Source organism: Egretta garzetta, unplaced genomic scaffold (assembly GCF_000687185.1).
Source record: "Egretta garzetta isolate BGI_Z169 unplaced genomic scaffold, ASM68718v1 scaffold14, whole genome shotgun sequence".
NCBI lineage: Eukaryota > Metazoa > Chordata > Aves > Pelecaniformes > Ardeidae > Egretta > Egretta garzetta.
In genome coordinates this window covers 3,356,892-3,376,253 of record NW_009259588.1, presented here as the reverse complement: position 1 = coordinate 3,376,253, position 19,362 = coordinate 3,356,892, and positions in this window count along the sequence as shown.

Here is a 19,362-nt window from a genome sequence, read left to right as displayed (position 1 = left end):
AGCTGGAGCAGAAGAAGAAATAACCAGCTTAAACTGCTAAAATATTTTCTTTCATTTGTATAATGATGCTGTGTAAAAGTTCCAGCTGAAAGTGGGGGATCCATGTTGTTTGATATTGTACAAAAGCAGAGTGCATTATATGGAGAGAGAGCACAGAGAGTACATCCAGTAAAAATCTGACCAGAGGAAGTTGTATGAGGAGTTTTGGGAAGAAGGAGTAGGAATAATGATGTTAAATAGATTTTGCTACAGTTAAAATAAAATCATATGGAGGTTTGCTTAAATTCCTCTGATTTTGCTTTTTATTTGAGGAGACTGGTATGGGAAGCTTGATTTCAAGCTGGAGTAACCTAAAGGAGCTGCATTATTTTGAGATTCTTTTACTTTACCGGCACTGTAATACAGTTGTCTATGACAAGACAATTTTGCTCAATCACAGCCTAGAAATAGCAAATGTTTCACTGACAAACACCACCAAAATCTATGGTCAACACCATAAAGCAGTCTTTTCTTAAGCAGACAGTTGAGCTTCTCAGATTAATTTCTGTAATGTTGCACAGTAATATTTACATGCACAAAATGGGTAAATGAACACTTAGGACAAATTCAAAGCTACTGTAGTGGGTTTAACTTGTTTGAAGTCAAGTGATTTGCACATGTCTGCATCATAGCCAAGTGTGATCTCTTCAGCTTTTCAAAGTTAGGTTGCTGAAGATACTAAGGCAACTGTTTTGGAACCTTATTTCCTAATCGTAGCATTCCTTTTCCACTAAGGATGTGGCTTTGATCAGTTATTTACTTACTTGGCCTCAAACAGATCTACACTCTTCAAAACCTTTCTTTGTTCAGTTTGTACCCAAACCACACGTCCTTGGTATTGGCTTCTGCAGAAAAATCTGAGGCAAGCGGTGGCTGCAATTCCATGCAGCTCCAAAAGATGAAACAACATGAAGGAAACAGTCATGATGTTTGAGTTTTTTGTCTCTCTTTATTGTGTGAATGCTCACTGCATTGGAATATCATCACCAGCAACCCCTCTGCAGTTATCAAATGTCTCAGCTTTGTTTCAGTGGTTAACCAGCTGTGAAAGATGTTTTATTGCTTTGTATATTCTTCCACCATAAAACTTATCATTTAAGTAAATCAATTCAGTATTAGTTTATAGATGACTCTAAAATGGAGAGGTTTTCTTAAATTTATTGTGACTAGTGGCCAGGTACATGCAGGAACCAGTACATTCAGAGCAAGCAGCAGCCTGTGCTGCATAATTTGTAGGGGGGGGCTACCCCATGAGTAACGCAGTGGTCCACATGTCCTGCTGCAGAGGACCAGCTGGCTGCTGTGTGCTACCCAGAGCTGCTTGCCAGCAGACATGGCTCATTGGGAGCCTAGTTGCAGGATCTAAAATCTTTGCACTCAATTAGCAATGCTGCTCTTTAAAAAGGTCCAGATCCTTCCTGATTCAGCAAAGCACTTCAATACACGTTCAAAGTTAAATGCTTGATTAAAGGTTTGTATAATAAAGATGTGAGGTCTTGTGCTTGAGGTTAAACAGGTAAGTGTGTTCCCAAATCAGAGCAGGACATGTTACAGTTCGTAGAGGCTTCCAGGAATCTTGAATATCCTGAAATACTGACTTTGCTGATTTCCAGGCTGAGTATAATCTGCAACTGCAAAACAAAACCAAACCACATTACTGTGAAGCATGCAGGAAAGCCTTCTAAAATCTGTTTCCTGGTCATCACTGATGCTCGTTTAGCCAAAGAAATTCTAGAAGACTCTTTACATTTTTGTAACCTTAAGATACATAAAGTAAAAGAAATTACACAAGCCTGTTTTTCTGGAAATAGAGTTAAAAAAGAGAAATATTTTGTAAAAGGAATTTATTCCTTGTAGAAAGAAGCAATAAGAGTAATTGAGTTGTTGTACACCTCCCGACTCAAATATTTCTCACTGTACAAGGTGGTATTTTGTAGCTTGCTTCCCGTGGTCAAGTAAAGTAGTGAATATTAGGAGAACTAAAATTCAAGTTTTTGCCTTAGTGTTTTATATAACAATGTGTGCCACTTTCCCACCCTTATTTTCTGGTGTATAATATCCACTTATTTATTGTAATACCCTACTGCTAAATCATTACAATATTTATTAGGAAAATGTCTTTGCTCCAGTTCAGTAGGTTAACAGCAGAATCAAAGCTATTCTCTCACTGACTGAGAGTTATTTATAAATGTAACCACTGTGTTGCTCGTGGACTGTGTCTAAACACCTTACTGTGAGATCTAAACTTGGCATTTTCTTTAATAGTATATTGAATTGTCACAGTTCACTGCTTCATCTTCTACAATGTCTGATCTTCTTATATTCCCACTGATACAGTGCAAAGCTCCAGCTGACTGCAGTGAGTGTAGACTCAAGCCCCAAATAATTTTTAAACACAGTTTGTTGTAAATGATTAATTGATGAAGCATGCTGTAAATGTGGACTGTTTCTTTCTTTCTCTTACTTTGTTGTTAGAGAGCAAGTTGAAATAAGTTTTGTGGTGTGTGTGACACCTTGCTTGTATGTTTTCAACTTTTGTTTTCAGTGCAAATTGGGCTGGAATGGTATTTTTATTATTTTGACCTGAAACTTAAAACCAGATAGCCAAACCAAACATGTTCCCTGTTCAGAGGCCACCTCGAAGTACCTGGAATTCGGTCACAGCCTGCAAGGCAGGCACAGCACCTCTTGTGGAGGCACTGGGATGCCACTCGTTCCCGTGGGGCTGGTGCCGGCTGCTCTGGGGATCTCTAGGCCTGGGAATAGTGGTTTCTAGCAGCCTAAATGGTAAGGCAAGAGTCAGATCCCAGGGATCTGTCTCCAGTTTCCACTCTCAGATCCACTGGATCTGTTCCAGAGTAAGGCTCTGAGGCTTCACAGGTTACCACAGTTTGGATACGCTGGGGAAATTTTTGGTGCTACTTGGTATAATGCTTGAATGTCTCAGAGGTGCAGGCTCTGGAAGCAGGGAAATCCAGAGAGCTGGAGCAAATTCTGCTACAAGACCAGCCCCCAAAATCCACATCTGTGTTCAATGATGTAAGCCTCTTTAGACGAAAGCATTTGCAGCAAAATGTCCAGCCCCTCCCGGACACAGGGGTGAGCCTGAGCTGGGAGGCTGCATCAGAAAAATGGGTGAACTTCGGAAAAGTTTGGACCACATTTGACCTTTGACACTGATCAAATATAAATAATCCTGCTCAGACCCTAACAGCTGAGTTGAAGCAGAGCTTTTGAAAAGACTGAACTTAGATCACAGTTTTATGGCTATCTCTAAAATATTTTATTGCCGTTTTATGACACCAGAGTGTAAATTATGGGGCTGTAAAGACTTGTGGTGTGAAGGTTTTGTCCTTTGCTTATGTACAAAACATAAATAGTACCCTTTTGGTTTTAGGAAAATACATGTTTTTTTTAAAAGCACAGCTTAGGGAAGCCATGTGTATTAGTAAGAACACCACCTTACTCAATATTTTTCGAAGTGTGAATATTTTTATTAGTCGGTATGGTGTAATCATTTTCAGTGCATTGATGCAGGTCAAAATTTAAAAAAAAGGAGGGCGGAATAAACATGTGTTGTATGTAAATACTACTAGAGCGTAAGCAGCGTGTGTAACACTGTAAGGATCAGAAAGGAAATGTCTTTTAGTAGATGAACTAATGGAGAAAAATATCTTTTGTAAGCACAAGCCCTTTCTCAGGTTTGAAAGAAACCTTATAAAGTTTGTGTGTAAATGTAATGAATCGGCTTATGCTATGCGTGTGCACGTACATATGTGCCTACGTAGATGCAGCTGTATAGATGCAACAGCAGCTACAATAGTGGCTCATTTGTAGTAAAATTGTGTGGCCGTGTTCTCCATTGTCAGAATAGGAATGGTAAGAAATGAAAATGTTTAGTCTCCTATTACATTGCTAAAGCTAACGTAAAACTGTGTAATTCAAGAAATGTGCTATATTTGGGAGTCAAGGGGATTAAAGATCAATTCCCTTTGGTTGTGACTTCATCGGGATTCATCAGTAGCTCACCCTGGCCATTATCTCTTGGGTTTTGTATCCAGTGCTCCTTCAGATTTTGCTCCATCCCATGTTGAGATGACTCACTGCCATTTCCTTCCACTATCTCATGCTCAGTGACCATGGGCAGAAAAATTGTTTTCATCTACTCCTTTTAGTTAACGTTCTTGTTCCAGTAGACTCACTCAGATGATTTTTTTCACAAGTTATGAAACAGTTATTTTATATCTGTGAACTCCATGTTATTTTCCTGCCCCCAACCTTGGCACCAGTGTCCTTTCCAGTCTCTGGGAAAAATGCTGCTTTATGCTGATTGGGATGAAACTGAGGTGTTAAGTGTGGTTCTACTGTTCTCCAAGACTGGAAGGACTGGGGGGGGACATGAGTGGCTGTAGCAGTGTGAAATACATGGGTTTAGTGGTCCTAAAGTATTACTGTTCACATTTCTTACAGGTAACATCTTTATTCTGCTAGGAGATGGAGACAGATCACTCTTTACCAGCTGTCAAGGCAAATATTGCTGCAGTCCTTGCTCTTGGCAACATCCTCAGTGTCCTGATGGCGGAAGGACTGTGCAGAACAAGCTTCATATTCCCTCTGCACTTCAGGCCCTCCATGCTGTAAGTACTCTGTATAATGTTGTGGCTACTACTTGGCATTTCCAGGTTGGTTAACTAGGAGTGTTTTGACTTCACTTCTGGAAAATCTATTCTGATTTAGATGATTTTATGCTTTTTAGGTGGATGAAACTTTGTATCTGGCTCAAATAAACATGAAATATTGATTTATTGGTCCGTATAATCAGCAGAACTTTCCGTGGGCATTTGAGAAATGGGTATTTTTCCTGTAGTGCATTACAAGCATGCTGTAAACAGCACAGAGGCTGTAACTGACAGGCACCATCAGATAAAATTCCGTCTTTTGCTGCTGTGCCTAACAAGAAAAGGAGGAGATGCTTTTGGGTATGTCGAAGATACATTCCCTAGGACCTATAATATGTCTTAGTGGTATCTCTGAATATATGGAGAGAGGGTTGTTGAAACAATATTATGTAACTGTAAGAAAGATGTGCCTGTAAGCTAACTGTGCTCACTTTAGCTGAAATAAACACTTTTGGGAAGACTTTAGCTGAATGGTTATTTTTGGTCTGGCAAAGGGGAAACCAACTGAGTGACTGTCATTACTCTGATGCTGATTACTGGAATTGACCAGCTTAAGGGCAATTTACTAACTTTGTTTAAAAACAAAGCTGGTCTTTCTGGGTCCAACTGTGATTTAGAAAGGGAGGAGCGCTAAACCACTTTTATTTTTCCTTTCTTTTTTCTTTTTAAAAATAAATATAAATTATTTTTTTTAAAAAAAAGTTTCCTAGCTGAAAACATTATCCGAACCCCACATGCTGTGGGATTTAGGGAATTAATGGGATGATTCAGACATACAATCCTCACATTCATTCCCACTCCTGAGAATTTTCCTTAAGGAATAAAACTTCTTTCTTGCAGTTGGTCAGAAACAAAACCAAACCCTCTTTTTCTTTTTTCTTTTGCCTTCTTTTTTTTTTTTAAGTGGAAAGTCAGACAACTAATAAGCCTAATATTAAGCTCTGGCACACGCTGTAGTCCAGTATAATCTCAGGATATGAGCGATGTGACTTATGTGACTTTAGCAGGCGTTTGCAGTGCTCCTCCCTGTGAGCTCTTAACCCATATGTTGTGCGATCGCTCCTTCCTTTTCCTCTCCCCTGCTCCATATGGAGGCATGTGCCAGCAGGGGCTAAAGGGTGGTTCAAAGTGTTCCTTTTTTTTTTTTTTCCCCCTCTTAGGGAGTGGGACAGAAGGCACTGGGAGCGCTGCTTTGTGCATGGGTTTGCATTGCTATGAGAAGACAGACCAAGGGCACTGCCTGAGCCCTACCCCTGAGTAATAGAAAGTTGTGATCTTGCAGCCCTGCTGCTCTCTTGATGTAACTCTGGTTTCCTTTCCCTGAGGGAGGGGGAAGGTCATGTAAGCTGCAGGGACTCTCAATCTGCGGCAAGAATTAAGAGTACCCACAACGTGCAAAATTCCCAAGGTGCGCACAAAGAATCAGTTTATGGGGGATTAATTTCACGCTCTTTCCCCTTTTGTTGCTCCTTATCAAACCCAAACTCACTCAGACAAAATATATCCTTCCATTTATGCAGGAAATAGAGCAAGTTAGTGAGACTCGGTGCTTGTCCATACTACAGTTCAGTTTAAATGCCCACATACACATGTATTTTCTTGCTTTCTCCCTCTTCCTTTTAGGACTGCTTCCCTTGGTGCTTCTCCTGCCAATGTGATTTAAAGATTCTTCTGCCATAATCTTTAAGTTTTTAAAATGTATAGTCTGATTTCCCCCCCTTGGTCATTCTTCCTCAATACCCAGCAACTTCTTCACCTGTTCCCTTGGTCCCTCTTTTGCTCCTTGAATGGGGAAAAGCCTATTAGCTTGCTCTTATATTATCTGGTCCCCAGTTGAATCAAGTGGTACCCAAGCTGCCTGGGGATTTCTTGATTTTCTTTTTTAAAATATATGGGCCTTTTTTCCCCTAATTGTTTTGTTCCATTATTTTTATTGCTGGGCTTCTCTGCCAAATTCAGGCCACGTTGGTCGATCTGTCTGACCTGTCTCTCCTCCATCTTAGTTCATAGAGTCTCTATGAGCTTCTTTTGGAATTCACCTGAGTTCATGTGACTGTTTCAAGCTTCTGTGCTGTTCTAATCCTATTTACAGATGCTTTTCTTCTGTGTTTTCAGTTTGGGGGTAATCCCAAAACAGAGCAAGTTTACTAAATACCTTGCAGGATTTTCCCTTCCACTTGGCACAGTTCTAGGCAACTAGATCCACAGCTGCGTTACTTACTGCATTTTAAAGACATATCCTACCTGATAGGAGGATCAGAGGGGCTGCCTGCAGTGTGTCGCCTTTCACCACATTCCTGGTTCCCATTTTGCTACACCAGATGTTGCCAACACCCTTGTCTCTTAGACGCTTCTGTAGTCCTGTGTCTCTCCCCCCTTTCCTCTAGCTGATGTAGCACCCATGTTTAAATCCACATCCAGTTGTGGTTTTATTACACACAGAGATGGAAACTCTGCCCAACGATTCCTTCTCATTCTCCACCTTCCTTTTGTTTTGTCTTAAACTTATTCAAGGGGGAAACAGGAGGAGAGATGGAAAAGGAAGGGTTCGGTCTAGACTTCCAAAGCAATTTCCTCTTCGCTACAGAGCACAGCTCATTTCCTTCCAGAGCAGCATGGCTGGGAAGTTGCACATTTCTTCTCAGCACTGACTTTCCTGAAATTTGTTGAGCCAAAGCACAGCTACTAGGAGTGGTCCAGGGGACCGTAAACACAAGTGTGTGAGAGTTCTTCCCTCTCTCGCTGCCAAACAGAAGAATAAACAGAGATTAATGTGGAAAGGAGAGGGCGGTCTAGATAAGCAGCCACAGGGTGGAAATGTTGAAAGAAAAGAGACAAATATCCATAGGCACACCTGCACTTGGGTGTTTCTGCATTGCGGGGCCTCACAGGGCTTAGTTTTGCCATAAATGTCTCAAGGACAGAAAACTGAGCAATGTAGAGGTTGATGATTTGCCTGAGGATTAATTACAAGGTTTTAACTTTGCAAAAAAAAAAAAAAAAAAAAAAGCGATAGTTTATGGTTGTAACTTTAACTCTTCATGCATTGCATTTAGCCAAAGACAGGAGAGGTTTTTTTTCTTTAAAATGCATTTACATTTGTCTTTTTCAGATAGTATCTCATTTAGTACCGTTGCAACCACCCTTACCAGGTTTCTGTGTTTGCTTTAAATCGAATTAATAAATTGCTTTAAGTCAAATTAAAACCAGACCAAAAGAAAGTGTACTCATGACTGAACAACTTTCCTCCTGTGAGTTCAAGACACTCTCTGCTTTTTTAGTTTTTCAGGTGAATTAAACCCAGCTTGGAAAGGAAATGCTTCCAAAAAAAAAGAAAAAAGTTATGAGATCAGATCATAATCTGTCAACTCCCTGGAGTTTCTAATTTAGTTAGTGCCTTTATGTGTTTGTTTACTTAAGAGATGAGATTTCTTCTGTGTTGGGAGTGTGTGGAGACATGAACAGGAAGATGAGCTGGAATCTGACTATGTGCTTGATTTAAGATAATTATTTCATCTGTTCAGTTTGGCTTTTGTTTAGCAAGACAAAGTTACCTGGTGTTTATTGTCCTGCCACCAGTAATTGCAGATTCTTGTCTGAATAACTGATACTTATGTCTGAGTCTGAAAATTCTCCTAACTGATTTCTTGTGCTAATTATCAGAAAATGCATGATGAAATTTTAGACGAGTACTTCCAAACTACTAGTTATCGCCGTTACACGGAAACTTGAGTTGGTTTATCTTTTTTCAATAGAGGACTAGATGAGGAAACTGCCTTTACATTTAGTCTGAAAACCAGAATTCAACAAACTCTATAGGCAGAGGATTTTTAAAAAGATCTCCTGCTTCCCAGTCCCTTTGCCTTGAATTCCCAACTACAGAAAACCCTTCTGCTATTAGGCATGAGGTAAAACACCACAGTGTTTGCTCCTGTCCAGCTCGATGATATTGTTTTACCCTGCCAGGAAAAGACAGTCCAGGATCTCATGTTTTCAAGTAATTTTTCATCTCATTTTTCCAAATATGCACTCTAATGGTACTTGTGGGGTCAAGGAGAGACTGACCTTTCTGGCGCAAATTGAGGTTGTCAGTGTATTTGTACATGTAGTTGCTCAGTCTTGCAGGAAGCAGGGCAGTTCCAGAGAAAAAGCAGTTGTGCTCCTGGAAAGCCAGGATTTGAAGCAGTCATATGCTAAATGCTGAATGAGGCACATGAAAATACATGGAGAAATAGATGGAAATTAAAAGAAGGAACACCCCAAGGTATCTAGTTTTGTTGCCCATCATCTGCTAGGACTTCAGAATCTCCAGAGAATGGAACTTCATCTCAAAATTCCTCGGGACTTATAATTGTGAAATGAGGGCAATAAGCCAAGTGCTTTAAGTTCTAGGGATAAAAAGGTGCTATATAAAGGTTGAGTTTTATAACTATTAACAATAGTATGATTATGATTTATTCTCACAGTAATTTTTACATCAGACATAATTACTGTTTTTCTGTGGATGGTGTAGGATGCATAAAGGTGCAAGAACATTATAATTTCTCTGAAGGTATTGCTCACAGGCAGCCAGTAAAGATTTAGAGTTCTTTGCTTTGTCCTGGTATGCTGCAGCCTGTAGCAGTAAAGTCCTTTCAGATTTTATGCATTTGTGGTGTATTTATGCATTTGTATTTCAGCAGAATTGTTTAGTACTTTCCCAGTAAACGATCAACAAATAAAACACACTTGAAAAGGAAAGCAACATTTATTTTCTGTTTTTGAAGTTGTCTCGTATTTTGCAAAACAAGATGGAAGAGGCTAGATCTTGTATAGCATCCACATCTGAAGAACAGTGTGTCTTATGCATAAGTGATGCCAGTAGAAGAAAGCAGATAAGAGTTACAGTTCTTATTCCCACCGTTGCATCTCGATTACTCTTGTTGTTGCTGACTCTTATGCAGAAGGTGCATAAGCATGCGTGGCCATCTCTTTGCATCAGTTTTGTGTGTCTTTGCATCAGGAGTGGCAGTGTCCAGGTCTTATCTCTAGAGTAGTAATGACTTTCCTGTCGAGTGTCTCCTTTTCAGTTTCACTGGCTCAAATAGAATAAAAAATGTATTTACATTTAAAAAGTTAAGCGTGCTCTTAGCAGTCCCTAGATTTGGAAAAAACTAGTAGCTGGCTTGTTTAGTGAACAACCCTTGAGTGCAATCTCTAATCTCCTTATTGGTTGCTGGGCTCACCTGCCTTCTTCAGGTGCTGTTGCTGAGCTCAAACAGGCAAGACTCAGGCAGATAACTGCGATGCTGAGTGGAACTGGAAATGTATATGTAAACGTTATTTTTGGCTAGGACTTTTTTCCCCCCCTTCTTTGGTACAAATGTGATGAATAATCACTGTCATTAATCTGGTTGGAAGCAGGTGGAATAACATGTTACACCATGGACAGAAAGTATTTTCAATGTGAAAGAAGTCTTGGAGTTTCCTAAACACTTGCAGGGGAAATCCTTTCTTCCTGAAACTTCAGGAGGTGCATGGAGACTTACTGGGCTGTGTATCCCTTGACTCTTGGTAACTTTACCTAAGCATTTAATAGGTGCTTGCAGAAATAAGTGTGACCAGAGAACCATAAAGCTTCTCAGAAAGCAGCTTTTTGAGATGGTGCTGTCCATTTTGTGCCGCCCTGGTACCCCTGCTAAAGCAGCTCAGACCGAATCCCTTCACCACAAATGTATAAAATGGATCAAAGATGGATTATAAAGGTACCTCTCCCTCCCATATCATTAAATTCTTTTCCTCTTTCCTACCCACTGTCCTTTATATCAGAAACATTACTGGATATATGTCTGGGAAATTAACAGAAAGTTTGTTTTACTTCTTTTCAAAGTGTTTTCATGGTTTTAGGTGAGTGTTTGACTTATGTTCGTTGGCCCTTGCGCAAGACACTGTGAAAGCTATTTCCTTTTTCCTTAATTAGAGCATACGGAATATCAGGTTTCTGAGCAGTGAATTTCCTCTCAGGAGATAGGTGAGCATATGTGATACAAGTGGTTGTTTTTGTAGACTTGAGAAATTGGTCCTTCAGTACTTTCCAGACACTTTCTTAAGCCAAACTTGTACTTTTCATACAGGCAGAAGTGTGCAGTCTTTTTTAAATAGACAAGTGGAGAGTTAGAAATATCCAAGTGAATTCCTAGGAGGGTGGTAATAGGAGCGTGGTAGCAAACGTGGCGTAGGCAGTGGGCCAGCCTAGTTTGTGTGTGTAATCTGATTTGAGTCAGCAGAGCTCCACCAGCGCTAAAGCCAGCCCTCTGCTTTTATGCTGGTATTTTCATGCATTGCTTATTTGCGGTGCTGGTGAGAAAAGGAAGAAAAAGAAAAGGAGAGATGTTTTCCTTTCATTGCTCGTATCCTGGTTTTTAAGGTCACATATTTTAGTGAGTCCCAGTTTGTCTGTGTGGGTGGGCAGGTACGAGTCTCGGTCTGTCTTCTCCTGGTGTACAATGTCGGGGGAAGTTCAGGCCGGTGCGCTGCTGGGGCCAGCCCACATCCTTCACCCACGCAGCCCCGTGAAGCAGTTGCACACATCAATCAGGGAAAACCCTCAGCTCTGCGCGCCGTTGGAGCAGGTGTGTGAGCTCACAGTGACATCAGATGACTGTCATGTTGCCACGGGGCGGCCACCAGCGCCTGGTGTGTGTTCTGTGTGCAACAGGTCTACCTCCTGAGGTAAATGATAGTCTTTGATGCAAAACATATAGTGCTCCAACACTCAGCCCACTGATGCCCATCTTTTCCTCTTACAGATGCTCCTGGGGTAGAGCGGAGGGAAAGAAGAGTGAGGAGAGAGATTTTGCAAAAAAATTGCAACTCTCCAAACAAAATCCTCTGCCTAGTGCCATGCGCTTAAAATTGTCAACCAGTTACAAGCATTTCAGAGGGAGGAAGGGAAGACAAAGGCTGTATCCAGCCAAAAGGGCAGATGGCTTAGATCAGTTGTGACCCAAGGATTGTAGAGTTCTTGAAGCTCAGGCAGATACTGTGCTATGGGGAAAAGTTCTTGCAAAGCTGCTGCTTTTATGTCCACTTAGTGTTGTTGCTGTTTTTAAGCACCATTGTTTTCTTTCCTTGAAAGATGAACCCAGAATGAACACACACTCATCCTACCCAACCCTCTATTTTGGTGTCTCAGGTTTGTAGTATACCAACACCTAGCTGTAAATACGTTAACTGTATGAAGTGAAAATACTGTGTGCTGCTTCCTCAAGTGGAGCTGTTGGCTTTTTCCAAGTCCTATCTATCTGGACCACCTCTGTTACAGAGTGTGAAGCAAACTCTGTCCCTCTGTGCCCAAGTACGGAAGTGCATCACTGGCTTAATTTGGCTCTGGGAATTCAGTACAGTGACTCTGGGTTATATGAGTACATACGAGAGACAAATTTGGTGTCAGCTTCTGGCACTTCAATTAGGATATCTGCATATGTAGCCTTTATTTTGCTAAATGAATGGAGTATATTGGAACAAGTTATTCTTGGAACATATGCCAGCTGGCAGAGAAGAAAATCCAAGGAGCACTGAGCTGGTAGGTGCCTCCAGTCCTGGGCATGCTCTTAAAAAGCTGCCAGTGATGCCTCCACCATTTGGGGGTAGGGATGGGGAGGGGTTTCAAAAGTTTAACATCTCCAAGAAAGGAGTTGAGGGTATCTTTCAGTCTGCCTGTAGCACTCTATCCCCTCAGTGCCTTGGGGACAGGGTGCACGTGTACCATCCTTCCAGTTGCAGTCCAAACCTTGCATATGAACAAGTATATGAAGAAATGCAGAGAATTTAACTTTTAAATGAAAATGCTTATCAATTATTTTATCTTTACATGTAAGCAAGAGAAGGCAAGATTTTAAGAAACAGTGCTGTTAATCATTATAGACATCCTTTCTAAGAAAAAACCCCACTTTTTCATCCATTAAAATATTGAAGCCTTCCTGATTCAGTGTATTCACAGACATACAAAAATTACAGGCTAAGGGCCTAGTTGGGAACGTATTCCCCTTACATTGCCATGCCAACAGTGTTCATGCTGCTCCATTTCACCTACAGATAATAATAGAGATAGGTGCTTAGATCCAGGAAAGGAGGCGGCTTCAGTTCTGCTGTGCACAGTTCTTAGATACAGTAGAGCAATTCTGACTCCCACAAGATATTTTCAGCTTTGAAACACTGTTTTGTTTTGTTTGGTGATGAAAAGTAATGACTTAGCAAGTGTATAATTGAATATTACCATGATAGTTTATGTAGATAATGAGACCATCTTCAACTACATTACATAACTTTCTGTTGGTGTGACTTCTGCGAAAAGGATCCGAGTCCTTCCGCTTTAGGATGTGAACTCACCACAAACAAAACAGTTGAGAAGAACCTTCCTGAAGGGAGAACTGTCCTGTTCCCCCACCCCACCCTTTTGTTTTTCTTTTCTGCCAGCCTCTCTTGAAAACAAACTCCTAGACCAGCTGCTCCAGTGTTACGTTTTTTTTTTTGCCTTTCCTATAGAAGTTGGTCGCTGCTTGTTTCACACTCAGGGGCCACGTGGGTAGCGGTGGCCCTGCTTTTAAGATGCAGGAACTGCTTTCCATGCACTTGGATAACATTGCCCGGGTGCTGACCCGCAGGCTGAAGCGCAGGAGGATAACCATGCGATGGTCAGGGAGGGGTCGCAGCACACTTGGCTTTACCAACTCTGTTTTGCTACTTTACCATACAAATGGGTTTGCTCTCCTAATCAGGTTTTCACACAGTGAGGGTGAAACAGGCTGGTGCAGATGGCCAGAGAACTTAAAGGGGGTGGGGAGAGAGGGTGAAGAACAGAAAAAAGAAAAAAAGAAAAATATTTGTCAGGCTTGATAGTGTTAATGAAAACATAAAGAAAGAAAGGAGGAAAGCAATGTTTGGAGAGCAAAGAGTGACCTGACAAATGTGACCTCTGTTTTTCCCAAGGGCTTCTGACTTTGAAACCAAAGCTGGCTTTAATGTTCACCAGGTGCCATCAGGGTGTTTTGATTCCCTTTAAGGAAGGGAATTAGCCTTATAGTTTCAGCATCTGCACTTCAGTGCACTTCAGTGGCAGGGTGTATGCTTCTTTAGATCATAACTCTTGAGGTTCAAAGGCCGCGAGCTGCTCAATAACTAATTCAGTTACTTCCACAGGAGGCGATGAACACAGACCTGTACTTCACACAGGTTTTGCCACAGGAGCCTTTCCAGTCCTGTCCCTGCTCAAACAGGGTCTGCCTGAGCATCTCTGAACAGCCGGCTGGAGCAACCAGAAAGCTAGGCAGATGCAGCAACAGAAGCAATGCTGGCAGTAAGATTATTCCTCACGGTAAAATAATACTTTAAAGTTCGTATTTTGTCAGCTGAGATTATAGTTCAATTTCTCAGAAGCGAGATGTTATTTTGCTCAAGATATATGGCTCTTTGTCCCCTACTGTTATATAAGCAAATTGTTGTTACTTATCATCCTCTTTCTGGCTGCTTCCTCTCCGTGGATAATTGTGCCTCTGATATTACCTAGATGTCTCAGCCCTGCTCATGACCTGAGTGTTGCATATAGATTTTAGCCCTTCAGGTGGTTGCCTTGTCCTGCAGAAGATGGATATTGCATATTGTCAGCCAGAGGAAATGACCAACTGATCGGTGGGGTCTTTGCTCCGCCCAGCCCTCGCCCCTTTCCTCTGAGAGGCCCAAGAGCCAACTGTTCCTGGACAGATCGCCCTCCCCCTGTGAGGCTCAGGAAATTCAGGCAGCTCATCCAGTCCCCTGGCGCAGAGGCTGTGTTGCTGCAGCAGGGCGGGAGGCAGAGTAGGCAACGTGTCCTCAACAGAAGATTTTCTTTGGGGGGGAGGACCTAGGGCTATCCAAGGGCCAGCTCAAGATCACTGAGGTGCTGGTCACAGGAGTAGTGGGGTGGGCTTGAGAGGCCACATCCAGCGATGACTCTGCAATACCTGTGGTCCTCTCAGCCACAGTACTGTAGGAAATCAATGCTTTAGGAACAGAATGTAATAATATCTCTAACACCTCTAGCTGTACTGCAGGACCATGTGGGTCCAGAAGTGCAACACATGACTGCTCCTTCTACTCATCAGTACGAGACCTCCTGCACCCAATATCTGTTCTACGGTCACCTCCTGCACCCAGTTATCTGTTCTGCAGTCCATTCATTTAAAAGTGTAGGACCGGAGCAGTTTCAACAAGAGATTTGGGTTGCTGTTGTGCACCAAAGATCCAAGACAGCTACCGTTCACTGAACTGAACATGATGATGTTGTTAATTGCATTTCATATTGTGGCACAAAATGCAGCTTGCATTTATCTTTGTGTAGAAGTGTTCAGTTTACATTGTAGTAGTGCTTCTTATTTAAAGTGGAAAATTACTGCATAAAGTTATATTTGCTCCCAGAGGGAGCATTTTATTAATTAGTAAATAACAGTTGATGAAATTAAAACGTACTGACTTTTCTTTTTCAGTCTTACTTTGAGGAGTGCATGCTCTAAAAGTGTATGCACAAATAAAGTGTTGTCCCTGTGTCCCTAAAAACTTAGGCTGACATGTTGCAATATAATTTAATTTTAATGGCAGTGACAGTTTAGAAAGGAAATGCTATCCAAAGGTAGACAAGGAGTATAACAATAAGAATGTACTTTTAGGAGTTTAAAATAGAATATTAGAAGCCTATTCCTATAAATTGGAGTTGCAATATTAACAAGCAGATATATACATATGTGTTAATATCTTGTTAGCATTAAAATGTGTTGGGAAATTGTCTTGAAAATTTCCAACCCAGGCACAAAATCTAGGTACCTGTTCTTTTTACTTCATGTTAGGATAAAAACCTTGCAGTTGTTGAGTGTGATTTAGTAATGCTACAGGCATTGGGGTTTGGGGCAGATTATAATCACTAGGGAGATTGAAGTCTATTGAAAACCAGAAAATCTCAGCAAGCCTTTTAAATCAATTGTTGAAGTCCTCTCGGAGAATTTTAAAATAACGGTATCTGAATGCATTCACACATGTGGAGAAACCTGAGTGCATATGTGCATTGCTGGGCCCTGGTCTAATTTCATGTAATACTACCAAGAACTAAGCCTCTGTTACTGTTAAGTGCATGTTGACTCAGATAGTGCCTTCCAAATCAATTCAGAGCCCTTATTAGTGTAAGGACACTTCTGCTGGAGAACATGGGCCACCCTCAGTTGCGCTGAGTGATTTTTAGGGATGCTTCAACATTGGAAACTGGATAATAGAGCCTAGAGGAGGGTATTTCAAAGTTGATTTCAATGGATAAGAAAGACCAGTCCATCTTGAAAATATTATTGACATGATTTTTTGTACTTAAGTTGTTTTTCAAGTAGTTAAATATAGTATTTTGGTATTTCTGAAGTCTTCTCTAGTTTGTGTTCAGCAGCAAATTCTGAAAAGTTCACAAGCAGTTGCAAAAATAACAGAAGAGTAGTAATTCAAGAGGAAGTTGCCTCAATATTCACAGCTGTCAGGTTTTCCTGCTGCATTTCCAAATTTAACCTTCAGCTTCACTTCTCTGTAACATAGTTCTGATTATATTGTGTAATGAACAATATCAGATATAATCTTTACTACTTTTCTTCCTTCTTGCAAAAATAAAAGAATTTTCTTGTTACAGTAGAGGGGAAAAAAATGCTCTGAAGTGTTTCCACTAAGGCACAGCTAGAAAAATAGAAGGCAGAAAACAATTTTCATTACTAGTATTAAGAAAACATGAAATAATTCAAATATACACATGGGGAAAAATTCTTTTGAAAATTCAGCTGTGCTTGTAGTGTTCGGTCATATCAGTTACTGGTGATGAATCTCTCTATGTTTGTATGAGCAAACAGAGGAATGCTTACACTGAGATGTCCTGAAGTTAGTGTTCTGAATGTATTTGCCTATTTGTTTTTACATCTATTTTACTAGTCTTGCAAATCACAGTAGTTGCAAATCAGCCTGCAAAGTTATGAAGAGATAAGTAAGCCAATGACTTCATGAGTTTGAAATATTACACCCATAGTTTTCTACATAATCTTTTTCATGTTGTAATGTGGATATGAATTGCCAGTGAGCGCTACAGTAAGTCAAGTTTGCATCATCAGTTATTTTGTGTCTTTGAGATATTTTGAATATTGCATATATTAAATATATATAAACAAATATATTTGAAGAGGTTTGTGGTGGGTTTCTGTGCACATATCTGATATCAAAAATTTGTTTACAAACAGCTTTTTCTCTTGCTGTCCAACTATCCACAAATAAAAAGCAAAATGGGAGAGAGTGCTAAACATTATTATTTATTAAATTCAGCATGTTTACTGCATGTGCCTATCTATTCATGTTAGCAATTCACTGCTAGTGACAACCTGCTCCCTGAGCAGTAATTCCACCTACAGTCTTAAGTGTGAAAAGGAAGATACTGGGCTAGATGTAATTAAACTTCAAAATCTGCAACAGTTGTTCATTTTAGTGGCTGCTTCCTTTGAAAATTCCTTTAAGATAAGTGGGACGTTAAGACCCACAGAAGTGAAAATGCATTTCGTGACCCCAGGGACTGGAGAAGACAGGCATGGTACTGCAGTGGTTACAGCAGAAATGGGTGACGTGGGAGATGACGAAGCTCTCAGGGAGACATCCATGCCACAGTTGCTGCGTTTCACGTGCAGCAGCTTAAAAACATAAAACTGAAACTCCTTTGGATCATTCCTTAATAAAAGAAGTTATTGGTGACGTGAAGCCCAGAATGCTGGTTTTTGTTGTGGTTTGTTTTGTTTTTGTTTTTTTTTTGTTTTTTTTTTGTTTTTTTTTTGTTTTTTTTTTGTTTTTTTTTTGTTTTTTTTTTGTTTTTTTTTTGTTTTTTTTTTGTTTTTTTTTTGTTTTTTTTTTGTTTTTTTTTTGTTTTTTTTTTGTTTTTTTTTTGTTTTTTTTTTGTTTTTTTTTTGTTTTTTTTTTGTTTTTTTTTTGTTTTTTTTTTTAAATCAGCTATTGAACTGTGAGTTCCTAAAGAGAGGGAAAAGAAAGGCTGGATAATGAAATGCCAGCATACGTTTGTCTAGAGCGTGCTGGTGGGCATAGATGTAATAATGTTGTAGCATGCCATATGAAGAAGAGGTGGAGTAGATGGGTACATCTGCTGCCAATCTTTCTTTTTAATTTGGAGCCACCTGAAGGCAGTAAGAAGCTGAATAATAACCCGATCCCCATATGGCTTCCGTTCTTTCAGAGAATAGTGTGCAGGGAGGGGGGGAAAAAAAACCCCAACCAAGTCTACTTTTAGCTCTGGCTTCTGTTTGCCTCTTTGCGAGCCTGAGAACGTTTCCTGTCTGCTTGGTGATGGGAAATGTAACCAAAGCAGACGTTGGTGAGTGACATTTCTCATGCCTGGCTTTCTGCGTTGGGTTTTCTGCACCACCTTAGAGATGTTGCAACATGCGTGAAGGGGGAAGGAGGCCAGATCTTTAGCGTGATTTGCAGCTAACTTGCTGTCATATTTTACCTTGTTGGCTTCTCAGCATATATTGTATTGTATCTAAAATATATTTCCCAATTATAATTCCTTACAGTCCAGTATTGCAAAGAGCAGGTGAATATTGTCCTTTAAAATATATATTTTGTGAGTGGCCCATTTTGCAATAAGGAGTTTTGCTTTGGGCTAGAATTTATACATAGACGCTCTACTTATAGTTTTCTCATTTTTGCTTCTGTATCTCCCCATACTTTCCTTCCTGTCTGTGTTCTCTTATTTCCTCTCTAAATTATAGATATACGGGAACAATGATTTTCATTGAAAAGGGCTTCACTTTTGGGGATAATCTTTTTTAAGAAAGGTCAGCAGTTCACAAGGGTGTTGCCGAACATGGAATTATATGAAATGTGGCTTTAGGAAAAAAACAAAACAAAATCAACAGTCCTCAGTACCCTGCAATCTTCAGATGGACAGTACTAGGAAGAAATGCCCATCCTGCTTGTTTTTCTAAGGTTTTATGCCAGATTATAACCCTTGCTCTGTCTCTGTCAAAATAAGTTTTGTGATGCCAATTCACCTGTCTTGGAAAAGGCAAGGTGAGAAAAGGAGGATGAGCGAGTGTAGAAAGGAACAACAGAGAATTTGTGCTTTGGCTGTGTTTAGTATTGATGCTATGCTAAATCATTGTAAACACAGGGTTAGGATTGCCGATCAGGAAGCAATATCAATATTGGCATCTTTACTAGTATCTGTTGCCCTATTGAATTGTTAAATTGCTTTAATGAGAGAATGTGAAGATATGCAACTCTTTGGGAAGAATTTGGGAAGAAGACAGGGAAGTCACCTCCTTTTTTTGGGCTGTGCAGGCAGATATACATGTATTTATTGGAGATGAGAATTCAAAGTTATGGATTCAAAGGCACACAGTAGTTAGAGTTGGATTTCTGTGAGGAATTGTACTGGGGTTTTTTTCTACTTGGAAAAATGTGAAATCCTGAAACATACTTCACTGCTCATTTTTCACTCCTTTTGCTTACCCCTAGAAAATAAAGTCTAGGCTGCTCTTTGTCAACTTTCTGTAATTTCTGTCTACAATTTGCTGTGTCTTCTGGGTCAGCCGCGCACAGGTGTCATAAT